This window comes from Talpa occidentalis, unplaced genomic scaffold (assembly GCF_014898055.3).
Source record: "Talpa occidentalis isolate TD23 unplaced genomic scaffold, MPIMG_talOcc4v2.1 talOcc4.4, whole genome shotgun sequence".
Lineage (NCBI taxonomy): Eukaryota > Metazoa > Chordata > Mammalia > Eulipotyphla > Talpidae > Talpa > Talpa occidentalis.
Window position 1 is genome coordinate 145,730,748 of NW_023604295.1, and position 11,977 is coordinate 145,742,724.

Consider the following 11,977-nt stretch of genomic DNA (forward strand, 5'->3'; position numbering starts at 1 on the left):
AAAGTGTGTATTATCAGAAGAAGGTTCTCTGAGTCCAGCAACATGCCAAGCAGTGCCACCAGGCCGCCCAGGTGTAGGTGGGTTACACAAGAATTGTCTGTGGCCCGGGGTTGCCTGTGCTGGATACTCAATGACATAAGAGGAAGAAGACACAGCAGGTGATCACACACGCAGGACACCTGCTCTCCAAAATGCTGTTCGACTTTTAAAATGTGCAGAGATTTTTTTTTAAAGATTTAATTATTTATAAAGAACCGGGGTACAGGCCAGAGGCGCGGGAGGGTGAAAGGATTCACCAGAGACAGAGCGGGGAACAGAACAGACGAAATCCACTGCCGACGGGAGCAGCGGGCGAGACAGGAGAGGTCTGCCGTGCCATGTGGGTAGCTCCCTGGCTGGCCGGGAATTGAATGTGCACTGCAGAGGCTGGGGACAGCTTCATAGCCCTGAGCTCAACCCCATGTGCCACCAGGGAGGCCCTGCAGAGATATTTTTTAAGAGGAAGAGCAGAGTGGTTCATTTGCTCCCTCTTTTAACTCGGAACATAGTGAAGTTTAGATGGTACACACTCAACCAGATTTGTTGTTTGTTTTTTTTTTTTTACCAGATATGTAATTTTAGGTAAATTAACTAATGGCCCAAGCTTTGGTTTCCTCATCTGAAAAAGAAAGTGTTAATTACCCCCACGTCTGCGTGAGAGCATGTGTCTGAAAATGCTGGCAGGCCTCGGGGCTCAGTGTCGGGTGCCCTTCTGACGGCTCCTGACCCTCTTGTCCCCTACGAGGCCCATCTGCTGTGAGCTCCTGGAAGGCTGGGGTTGGCGAGGAGAGGCACTGTCCCAGCAAGCACCCTTGCTCATGTCCTGGGAAGAGGAACAGCACCACCTTCCCATCTCTCTTTTGCCAGGGAGCAGAGCCTGGAGATGGCTGGAATGTTGTCTTTCCTGCCTGGGAGAGGAAAGCTAATCCTTGCACCAGGAAGGAGAAGATCCTGGTTCAGCCAAGCACCTAATGTGGGCGCTGGAAAAACACTCCTTCCTGCCCCGGAGGCTCGCCGGCTACCTCTCACCTGGGCAGGTGGTGTGTGCGGCAAAGGATCCAGTTCCAGCAACATGATGAGAGATCGATGGAAATTTCAGAGAGTGGAAGCAACTGGAATGTTATAAGCAGCAAGAGGAGCAATAAAATTGTGTGCAGACTGTGTGGTTTTGGCAAACGTGGCCAGCAGTGGATGAAGGAGGTCGGGAGACAGTCAGGAAGGGCAGCAGAACCTGCCAGCATCTGTCAGCCAGGGGGAGTGTGTTCCAGGGACTGGGTTGGTACGTGAGGAGGCCGTGCTGGGTCCTGAAAGCGCCCAGCTCAATCCTGCCCCAGGCAGTTGCTCATGGCGCCTTGTCTCTCTTGCTCCATTCCAGGACCAGGCAATGGCATCACAGGGAGTGAGTGGGACTGGGCCAGGTGGGTCTGAGGCCACCTTACTGGCCAGCAAGAGCTGGAGGACCCTATACCACAAATCTGGTCGAGGAGGCAGGACACAGGGCCCTAAGAAGCTGCCTGTCCTGATGTCTGTGATTGTGCAGAAGTCCGTGCAGTCCCAGCTGCAAGTGCCAGAGGCCGCAGCCCGCACGGCCCTTCCCACACCACCCCTGCCTGGATCCCGGAGTGTACCAGCCACACAAGCCTGATTCACCTCTGCACTCAGCCGTGCCGGGAGCTGTGCCCACTGAGGCTCGGCTAGGTCAAGGTGAAGTTACGACATCCGTGACACCGGCTGATCCCTTCGCCTCTCTGGCCCTCAGCTATTGCATCCTCCTTCAACCACAAAATAAAACAGAAGTGTGCCTACCTCACAGGCTCGGCTGGAGACTGGGGACCCCGACAATGCCTTAGCAAGAGTTCTCAAACTCCACCCGGAGCCCCCAGACCCAGCGGTCCCTGGGACCTGCTCTCTGCTCATCGTCCTGCGGGCCGCTCTCGCACAGCGAGGGAGGCCACTGCTCCCTGACTCCACACAGGCTCAGGGGCTGCTGCTGCCGAGACCATGAAGCTCAGCCAAGTGGTCTAGTTCCCGCGGTGCCGACAGCCAGTCTGGCCGAGTTTTGTGCAAATGTCACTCATTTGCCCGTTGCTGGACACAGCCTCAGGAGGCCCATCCAGTGGGCTCTCGGGTGTCTGCAAACTTCACATTCTTATGGGAATGAGGAAATAAGCAGAAAAATAGAATGTTAATGCAAGTGCTGTAAAGATCTCCTCCCAACGGCAACTGGTCTCCAAGCATCCTCATCAGCGCCAGAAGGGTGCACAGACCCCATATGAGCACGTGACTTGTGGGTGAAGTCAGAGTTTCCAAACGCCAGCCCACAGAACGGGGCCCAGTCCTAGAGGAAAGGTGGCATCCCCACAGGTGGTTCTCAAGTGCAGCCCTGCCAGGGTCACTTTAATGAGTCCTGGGATGGATGTGCTGCCAGGAAGGAGGGCCCCGAGGGACGCTGCTGGTGACTGTGACATTGAGCTTCCGTGACGCTCTGAGCACAGGGGTCTGGTGGGCTGTGGGGGGAGGAGGCAGCCCCTGTCACCAGGCCAGGCAGAGTGACCCTGCCAGGCTGGGGACAGCTTGTCCATCGGCCACCCGCCAACTCGGAGTCCAGCATGTGGGTGTGGGACGCATGCTGACGTGATCCTGCCCTCCCCATCCACGCTCCGCTGCGGCCCCAAAGTCACCACCTCTACTTCAGGGAAGCTGGGCGAGGTGAACCTCCCAGGGGCAGGCAGCAGCCAAGGGTGAATGGGGGTCGGACCCCAGAGCCCAGAGCTGCTTTCCAGAATGACTCCAGGTCTCGTGTGCTCAGTCCTGGCCTCTCTTCTGTGACCCGCTGAAGGATCTGACCTCCTTGCCAGGTTCTTTGGAAGGACGACCCAGGGACGAGGTGGTACAGACCCTGGAAATCTCCCCATGGGGGGCTGGACGGTTGCCCTGGCTCCCGGGAGCTCCGTCTCTCCTGTGAAGACTCACAAACACCAGTTTAGACGGCTTTTCCAGATTCCGCCGGGGCTCTTTCTGGCTGCGCCCTGATACAGGAACACCCCCCGGTGCCACACACAAGGTAGATGTGCAAGGAAGTTCTTCTGGCAAGGTGGACGCTGTGGCTGGTCTCCCCTCCAGCCACTCCTGAACCCCGTGCCCCAGGGCTGAGAGCCCTGTGGGTGTCCACGTGCTCACACATCTCCAGCCGCGGGTGGTCGGCGGACCAGTGTAAGCCAAACGTGCACCACCATTTCCCTTGTTACAGGGCCTGTGAATCAAGCCTGGCCAACTTCAGAAGCTGCAAGGGAGAGTTTTCTCAGCCAATAGAAGGAACACGAGCCAGGGATTCACCTCTTCCTGGTTTGATTGTCAGGGATAGACGGCGCCTCGTCAGCCGCCACGTGACCATCAGGAGAAAGTCAAGAGCCTCTACTTGGTCAAGTCCTGGGGCTCATCGACCCTGAACCCGACTCTGCCTCTGGACCTCTTTTGGGTGAGACAAAGAACCCCAGATCTTAAAGCCACTTTTAGGGGAATTGCTTCCCGCAGCCCAAAGCACCCTAAGTGATCACTCAACAGGCAGCTTTGACCACAGGGGTCAAGAGGACACGGCAGCACCAGCCAGGGAGGGAGGCACAAACCTGCAACTCTCAGCTGGAACAATGAGCCGCCACGTGACCACGGCTGGGCACGGCACGGACCCGCCGGCCGGCCCATCACCCCACGATGAGGAAATCCAGGCCCAGGTAAGGCATAAGAACAGACTCTGGAGTTGTTTCTATTGCACACGGTGTTTTTATATAGATCCTCTCACTTAACCTTTGTAAAAATTACTATTATTATCCCCATTTTATAGGTGAGTAAGCTAAAGCTGATGGGGAATAGGAAGCTATTAGTAGGTATTTGTGTTTTACAGTGTATAAAGCTCTTTGCCCATAATTTGTCTAATTATTACCTTTAAATCTAGTCTGTAAGGTAAACGTTTACAAAGGAAGAAACAGGCTGAAGGAGGCGCACGCGTGAGGTCCAGCTCCACGCGGCTCCCGGCTGCTCTTCCCTCGCGTTCTCATGGTGCCGGAGCTGGGCCACAGTCGCGGCCTCCCGGGGAGCTTCTTAGAAATGCCAATTATCGGCCTCCACCCAGACTCACTGAATCAGAAAGTTCAGGGCGGGGCCCGGGAGCCCACATTCCACCAGGACCACGCGTAACCGGACGCCCGCGCAGTGGAGAAGATGTCTTGGGCGCCCTGTCCAGCGTCACCCGGGCAGCCAGGCCAGGGCAGGCCTTGGCCAAGGACCGAGCACTCCTCCTAATCCAGAAAACTACAAAGAGGCTAAACTACAAAGAATAGTGACGTCCAAGCAGAAAGGTCAGGGCACAAGGCGACAGGGGCTGACCGAGACTAAAATCACAAGCGCAGGCTGTACCGCAAGTAAGAGGTTGTCCTCCACCTCGAAGGAGATTATGTTAGGATCAATAAGCAAGAGGTGACACGATCGTGCAGCTCCAGAGTAGACCGAAGGGACTTACAGCCCCAAAGATGGGGGCCCGGCCACACCCACGGCGGGCAGAGACACGAGGCTCGGCTCTTCTGCACTGGGGAGTGAACAAGAGACCCAGCGGATGGACGGCAGCCCTGGCCTGCACAGTGCTGTCCTGGGGCCAGACACTCCCTCCTGGTAGGGAAAATCCCCCCGCGATATCCTCAAAGAAGCCGAGGCTCAGGAGGGCTTACCACGCTCGCCCAAAATTCACGCACTAAGGACCGGTGACGTCACTGTGCAAATAAAACTGGGGTTTTCTCCAAATTCTGAATTCTTGGGCTGCTTCGCTTAATATTGATCACGCCCCTCTTGGGGGAAGCTTTGCAAGCAGCTCACCTAAGTGCCGCCGTGGGGTGGCTGGGCCCACCTAGCCCCCCGTGGCCTGGGCCCACCCCACATTCCCGCCTCCGCAGTGCCCGCCCCCAGCCCCGAACAGAGGAGGCACCGGCCGGGTCCACTTAAAGCATTTCCCGGCTTCAGTGCGAGGGGAGGCCCCGGTCTTTGGGGGATGATGACCTTCGAGGAACCGTGTCCTCCCAGCAAGACTCTGGCCACGGCCAGGCCAGTGACCCTGCGGTCTGAGCCAGAGTGAAAACCCTTTTGTTCCCATGTGGGGTTGGATCAGCCCAGCACCTCCTGTCAGCCTGGGATTGCTCAAGAGAGCCCGCTGACAGACTGATTTACTGGCTAATTTATACGACATACTTATCCCGTGACATGGCATCTTGGAGGGAGTTCAGAGGAGACTCACCAAGGTGATTAAAGGGTTGGAACATGTGCTTTATGGGGAAAGGTTAAGGGACTGGGGCTCTCTCCCTCGGAGTAGAGAAGGCTCCTGAGTTGCCCGCAGAGGCCCTGCGGCTGGACAGAAGCGCCAGTGCCAGCCAGGGCTGTGGCCCACGGCGGCCACTCAGTGGCCTCTCGGCACGGAGGCCCCTCCGCCTGCACACACACATGCACGCTGGCACATGTGCACAGATACCCCACACACACATGCACAGGAAGCACCAAGTTGCTGAAAATGGCCACCAGCTCTTCTCTCACCCCCGAGGTTAGACAAGGAGACCAGCTCACAGGAGGTCCCGTCATTGTAAGAGGATCTCGGGATGAGTCGATAGTCCAGGGGAGTCACCAGGAACCAATACGGGTCCCACCTCCTGCAGGCGGCCTCAAGCAGGCCCTGCTGCCCTCTGGGCTGTGCCCCTTTGAGGGGAGGTGACCAGAGACACCCCCAGGACCCTGGTCAGAGTCATGCTGTCCCTCCCTGTGAGTGGACATTCTCCTCTGTGGAGGGCACGTTCAGTGAGGTCCCAACCCAAGCATGGGCCCAGCCAGCACCGCCGCTGTCCCCATGTCTGTCCCTCTGTTGGCAAACCTGGGCTGGAGGCGGCACTTCCTTGGCCGGGGTGGCCTGAAACAGAGCACCTGGCCTCCCAGTGCCCCTTGCCTTCTGCGGACAGAGCCACGGTGGTGCTGACTTCAGGGATTCAGGGCACAGCCCCGCCCCGGTCCTGGCCGCGCTCTGTGGCCCAGGCCCCGTGCAGCCATGGCTGGGAGTCCTGACCCCTGTGAAGCAGATGTGCCTTCCAAGCTCGGCTGTCGGCCTTGTGGGCAAGAGGGCGGCCACGCCTCGGCTCTGCGAGGCAGCTCTCTCAGGCCCCAGCCACCCCCTTTCTCCTCCAGGTCCAGGGGGGGAAAGCAAGACGTGTGCTAATAAACCAAGGAGCAAGAACCTGGTCCCGGCTGCTACGTGTGTGAACGTGACCTAGCACCAGACAGCGGGGCAGGCTGGGCCCACCTAGCCCCCCGCGGCCTGGGCCCACCCCACATTCCCCCCTCCGTAGCGCCGCGCATCACCTGGACACCCCTCGCTGGGGGCCCCCCAGAGTCTCAGGCTGAATGCCTCCCCGTGCTCTGCCACTCCCAGCACCAGGCTCTGCCCACAGGGCCAGCCCCAGGGACAAAGGCAGTGCCCACTCACCGTCTTCCGGGAACCCACGGGCTTGGCTGGCGTTGAGCAGCCCCAGGGGAAGGTCCAGCCAGGCCGCTTGGGCGCGCCGCCCTTGCTGCAGCGGGTCACGCCTCCCGGGGTGCAGGGCTGGTGGCCGACCTCAGGGCCGCTCTCCTGCGCCCAAGAGCCTGGCGTCCCAGCCCCTCAGAGGGGCCACGCAGCCTCCTCTGCCCAAGCCGTCCACTTGCCCTGGGGCCAGCCGCCCTGCAGCTCTCCGCAGAGCGGGGCTGGATTGTGATGGTGCGGAAGAGGATCAGCAGGGCGCCATGTGCCGGGGCAGTAATTAGCTTAGCGGGCTCTGCAGCTGGCGCCCGGGCCCCTGCCCCTGGGCCACGCCGTGGGCTTACCGGGGACCCCAAGTGGCAGGGGGCCCACAGAAACACACATCCTGGCCCCAGCTCCCGGAAAGAAGCAGAGAGGGAATATCACCCAGCGCGGGAGACCCAACTGAGCTGTCGGGAGGCCCGGGGGCCCAGCAGCCTCGTCACCGGCCCGTGTGTACCCAGCTCCCCCGCACAGAGCTCTCGCCCACCTCAGACTACGGTGCCCGCGTGGGTTTGTGTTGGCGACACCTTCGGGAAACCGCGTGAGCTGGAAAGTGCAGGAGAAATTTCAGGAGTGTGGGGCGGCCCCGTTCGCGGAGCGTCTGCGAAGCGCCGATTCACCCTGAACGCGAGGACAGGAGACATTTCGCTTTGCTCTCCCCAGAGGAATGTGGAGAAGCACCGCAGGGGAAGGGAAAACAGAATATGTGCAAAGCGGTCCTTGAGCCGGAGGGCAGTGCAGGGAGTGACCGCTAAGTGGCCACACGTTTTGTCAGCCAAACCCAGACCCTTTCGGCGTGACTGGGACTTTACTGATCACACCTGGCAGCGGAGTCGTCTGAACCCAGCGCCCCCCAACCCAAGAGCAGCCTGAGCTCCCTGAGCCGGCTGGGAATACGGCCTCGTCCCACAGAGGACCTGCTTCGATGACTCAAAGCTCTGAAAGGCGGGCCTCCCCTGGTGGCACAGGCCGTTGAGCGCCGCACGGTGAAGCTGTTTGCAGCGCCGGTTCGATCCCTGCCAGCCGACGAGGGTCCCACATGGCGCAACAGACCTCTCCTGCCTCGCCCGCTGCTCCCCTCAGCAGTGTATTTCGTCAGGCTGCCTGTTCTGTTCCCCGCTCTGTCTCTGGTGAATCCTCTCACCCTCCTGCGAATCTGGCCTGTACCCCGGTTCTTGTATAAATAAATAAATAAATCTTTAAAAAAAAAAAAAAAAAAAGCTCCAAAAGGCAACTCCAACTTTTGAGCCTGATGCCCAGGGGCCTTTGTGTCCATGAGCAGATTCAGGACCCGGCGCCTCTGTTAACCATCCATGGGCTGTGTCCTTGGGCGCCCGTGACGATGCCAGGGAAGCCAGGAAAAGTCAGCTTCAGCCCCGGGCCCAGAGCAGAATGTGCCCCGTGGGGGTTGGGGCCACACACGGCCCTGAGCGCACTTGAGGAGGGATGCCCTGCCTCGCCGGCACAGAGACCTGGGGGAGAGAATGCCAGGGTGGGGTGCCCGCGCTCAGCTGGGCTCCCCGGTGGGGCATGAATGGGGAAAAGGGACCTAAAAAGAGGCAAGTAGGCTTCCTAAAACACAGGTGATGCCAGGAAGCAAATAACCCTTTTATTTCTGTTCATTTAGTTTTTATTGAGGTAACACTGGCTTACAACCCAGTGTATGATTCAGGGGCACAGATGTATGTCACCACACCACACCCCATGTCCCTCCACCACAGTCCATGGGGACCCCCCTGCTTTGCCTCCCCGCCCCTCCCTCCTGCCTGGGAGCCTCAGTTCTGCAGTCAGATCTCTAGGGTGTGGTGTGGTTTGGTCGGGTCTCGCCGCTCTGTTCTGTCTATTCCACAGATGCGCGGGGCTCACGCGGTGTCCGTCTTTCTCCCGCTGACAGCGCTGGGCCGCGCCCTCCTGCTCCATCCACCTGCCGCACACGGCAGCATCTCACCTGCTTTTCTTAACAGCTGAGTAGTGTTCCGCCGTGCATGCAGACCCCGTCTTCTTTATCACCCCCCTTTGTCCACTCGGGCTGTGCCCACATCTAGACCCTTGTAACCCGCGCGGTGAGCGGCCAGCGGAGGTGGGCAGCTGTCCCTTCCAATCGGTGTTTTTGTATTCTCGGGGTAGGGACCCAGGAGAGACATCCTGGACCATATAGACAGTTCTACTGCCAAAAACCAGAAGAAAAACAGGAAGCAGTAAGTGGGGCTGACATCACAGGCTGGCTGGGCTCCCCACTCCTCTCAGAAACAGAAGCTCCAGGAGGTGACCCCGCGTGAATCCCAGCAGCGAGGCAGGGGATGTCCCAGGGGACACGTGCAAGGCCTATGCCCGTGGCACTGCCCCAGACACGCTCTCGAGCCAGCTCCTTCCTCCCTCTCCCACCTGCACGGCTTGGAAGTTGCTGGAGGAATTCACTCGCCCCCGAGGACCGAAGTTCCTTCAAATTCATGTCTGCAACATCAGCCCCAGGACAGCTCAAGTCTCCACCGCCCCTGGCCGCCCGTCCTCGCCAGAGCTGTTCTGGACACTCGCCCCCTCCTGTGCACGGGCCTCTGATAACGGCTGGCTCGTGTCCAGAGGGTTAAAATTATCCCTGCTCCACTGTCCCTTCCCTGCCCCGCCCCCCCGCCCCACCTCCTCTCCCGGGGCGCCGGGGACGCTGTCCACCTTGGCCCCATGCACAGCGCGGCCCGAGGGGGCTTCATAGCGGAGATTATTTCAGCGGACAGTCCTCGCGCTTCCCAGCTGAGGCCTGTCCCGGCGGCCTTTGCCCTCAGACCCTGCCTCCTTCCCTTCTTCTCCGGCCTCCTCCCTGGAGCCCCCAGCCCCGCCCACCCCGCCAGGTCCCCCACTTCTCCGCTCTGACCCCTGCATCACTGCCCTGGTCCAGCGCGGAGGCCTGGGGCCACGCCCACGTCCTTCGTGGCCAATGGAAACCCCCCTTGGGGGCCGCGCCTCCGAGCCATGCCCGCTTCTTCGGCCGCCCTTCAGCATCTCCCGCGCCCCACTCCCGCTCAGGCGTCCAGCGCCCTCTTCCCAAGCCTGGGGGCCCCATCACACTGCTGGAAATTCTGCAGAGGACCCCCCCACTCTCAAGCCCCGTCCACGTGGCTCTCCCACCCGGCAGTCAGGGCCGCTCTGCGCCACGGCCCTTCTCTAACTGCCCACGCTGGCCTTACCATGCCCGCCTCATCGCCCACCCACTGGCGTGGGGAGGAAGGGGTCCCCAGTGCCCCCCACGGCTGTCTGTCAGACCCCATCCTCTCTCTCCGCCCTGACCTTCCTCCCCAGTGGCACCCCCCGCCTCCTGCTGAGCCATCCTCTCCGGGAGCATGTTGGGACCGGGGCCCTCTTGTCCTCACACTCTGAGTGCAGCCACTTCGTTTCGAGCTCGCCCTTGGCAAAGTAGTTCCCTCTGCTGGGGCGCGTGGGGCGAGGCCTGCCTTCACCGCTTCAACCAACAGCGAGGGCAAGTCTGCCCCGGGCCGGGCCCCGCAGGGCGCAAAGCGGAGACCCTGCTCTGAAGGACCCGACGCTCTGCGGGGTGACAGTGATAAGTGAACGTCAGCTGGGGTGGGGGCAGCGGCGAGGGGTGGAGAGTGGGGCAGGCAGGCGGGGCTGGCGGTGGGCTGTGGCCAGAAAAGTGAGCCCCCACCTGGCACCGGGGCGGAGAGCCTCTGGACAGAGCCTCTGGACAGAGCCAGAAAAGGGGCGAAAACCCTAGAAGGAGGTCCCGAGGTGTAGAAACTCCAGACGGAGGCAGATAGAGGAGGACAGGAGAGGGCCGAGCCACAGGAGGGCGGGGCGGCCGGGCACCGCCTCTCTGCGCCCCATGCTCGAGCAGAGTGGCCACCGCGCCGGCTCCAGGTGCTTCTGCGTGGCTGAGTGATGCTGGGCAACGTGCTGAGGCTCACCGGCCCTCAACGTGACCTTTCTCCACTGTGCACCTGCCCCTCCTCCTCCAGGGGTCCCCTCCTGTCACGAAGCTTCAGCGGGCCTCTGGACAAGCGTCGCCGGTGGGGTGGACTCGCTTTATCAGGATGTTTGTCCTTGCCTGGCGTCTTTATGTTAACGAGCAGCTTCCCACCCTCCCCAGCCCGGGAAAACTCTCCCCAGACGACTTACTGTCCCTTTCTCAGGGCCTGGACAGGAAGTGGGACGTGCAGCTGACATTGGTGACAGGGGAGACATCCTGAAACCTGGACGGCCCCACTTCCTGGCCCTGGCAAATCACTTTACTTCTGTAAAGAGCCCCTGGTCGCCTGGGCCAGCTCGTGACCTGGTGTGACCCAACGTGAGCCTCAGAAAGCAGTCTCTGCAGACCCGAGGGGGGTGTGGAGCAACATGTAAACCTGAGCCCCAGGAAGAGCGGCTTAAACAAGATGTGGGTGCTTGGTCTTCCACACACAAGATGTCCTGGGCTCAGCAGTCAGGGGCTGGTGCCACAGGCCTTGGTCATCCAGGGACCTCGGGGTGGGGTCTCACTCACACGCTGCAGCGTGACTGCTGGTGCTCCGGCAGTCACCGCCGCGTTCCCAGCTGAAAGAAAGGGTAGCGGGCAAACAGACTTTCCAGTCCAGAAGACCCACCCAGACACTCTGTCATGGGGCTGCTCCAGTCTGCACGGGAGGAGGAAACGTTGTTACCCCTGGGAAAATGGGGGTTCTGTGGGGGAGACAAGGGGACAACAAATGTCACTCAGACCACAACCAGTATCTGCCCAGATCTGCCCTCTGTGGCTGTCCCCCGGTCACACACGCCCTTCTCCACGTTCATGTCCACGGGCATAAGGGTGGGTCTCGCGGTCATGTCTGGATATGAGTTTTGTGGCCCAAAACTCTAAAAAGGAAAACTCAAAGAGTCAGTCCCAGCACATTCCACATGCAGTGGCCGAGAGGAAGATAATTTCCATAAAACCTCCCGTCAGGCACAGGGAGGAACAGGACACCCGCAGTCACCGCCCGCAGCAGTCATGGGACATCTAGCAGAACAAGCGCAGGCTCTTGGTCCTGGCCATGGGCTGTATTCATGGCCAACCAGCCCGGCCAGGGGCTCTCTCCCCTGGAAGGCTCTTCTTCATCCATTCTCCCCCCAATTTAGACCTGTGTCTGAGAGGGTGACCCCAGAAGAGGTTCACCGCTTTCCTTTGGGTTTCGAGGATTAGCACAGCTTCAGGGATTGAAGAGACGTCTACGGGATGTTGTAGGCTGAGCTTTCGGTGGAATACAGTCCACTCCAGACTGAGTTGACTTGGCTTCTATTTGCTTCCAGCTGATTCCATGTGGCAGTAACCACGTGGGACCCAAGACCCCATCACTGTTTGTCACTGTGCAATTCCTGAGCCCCAAA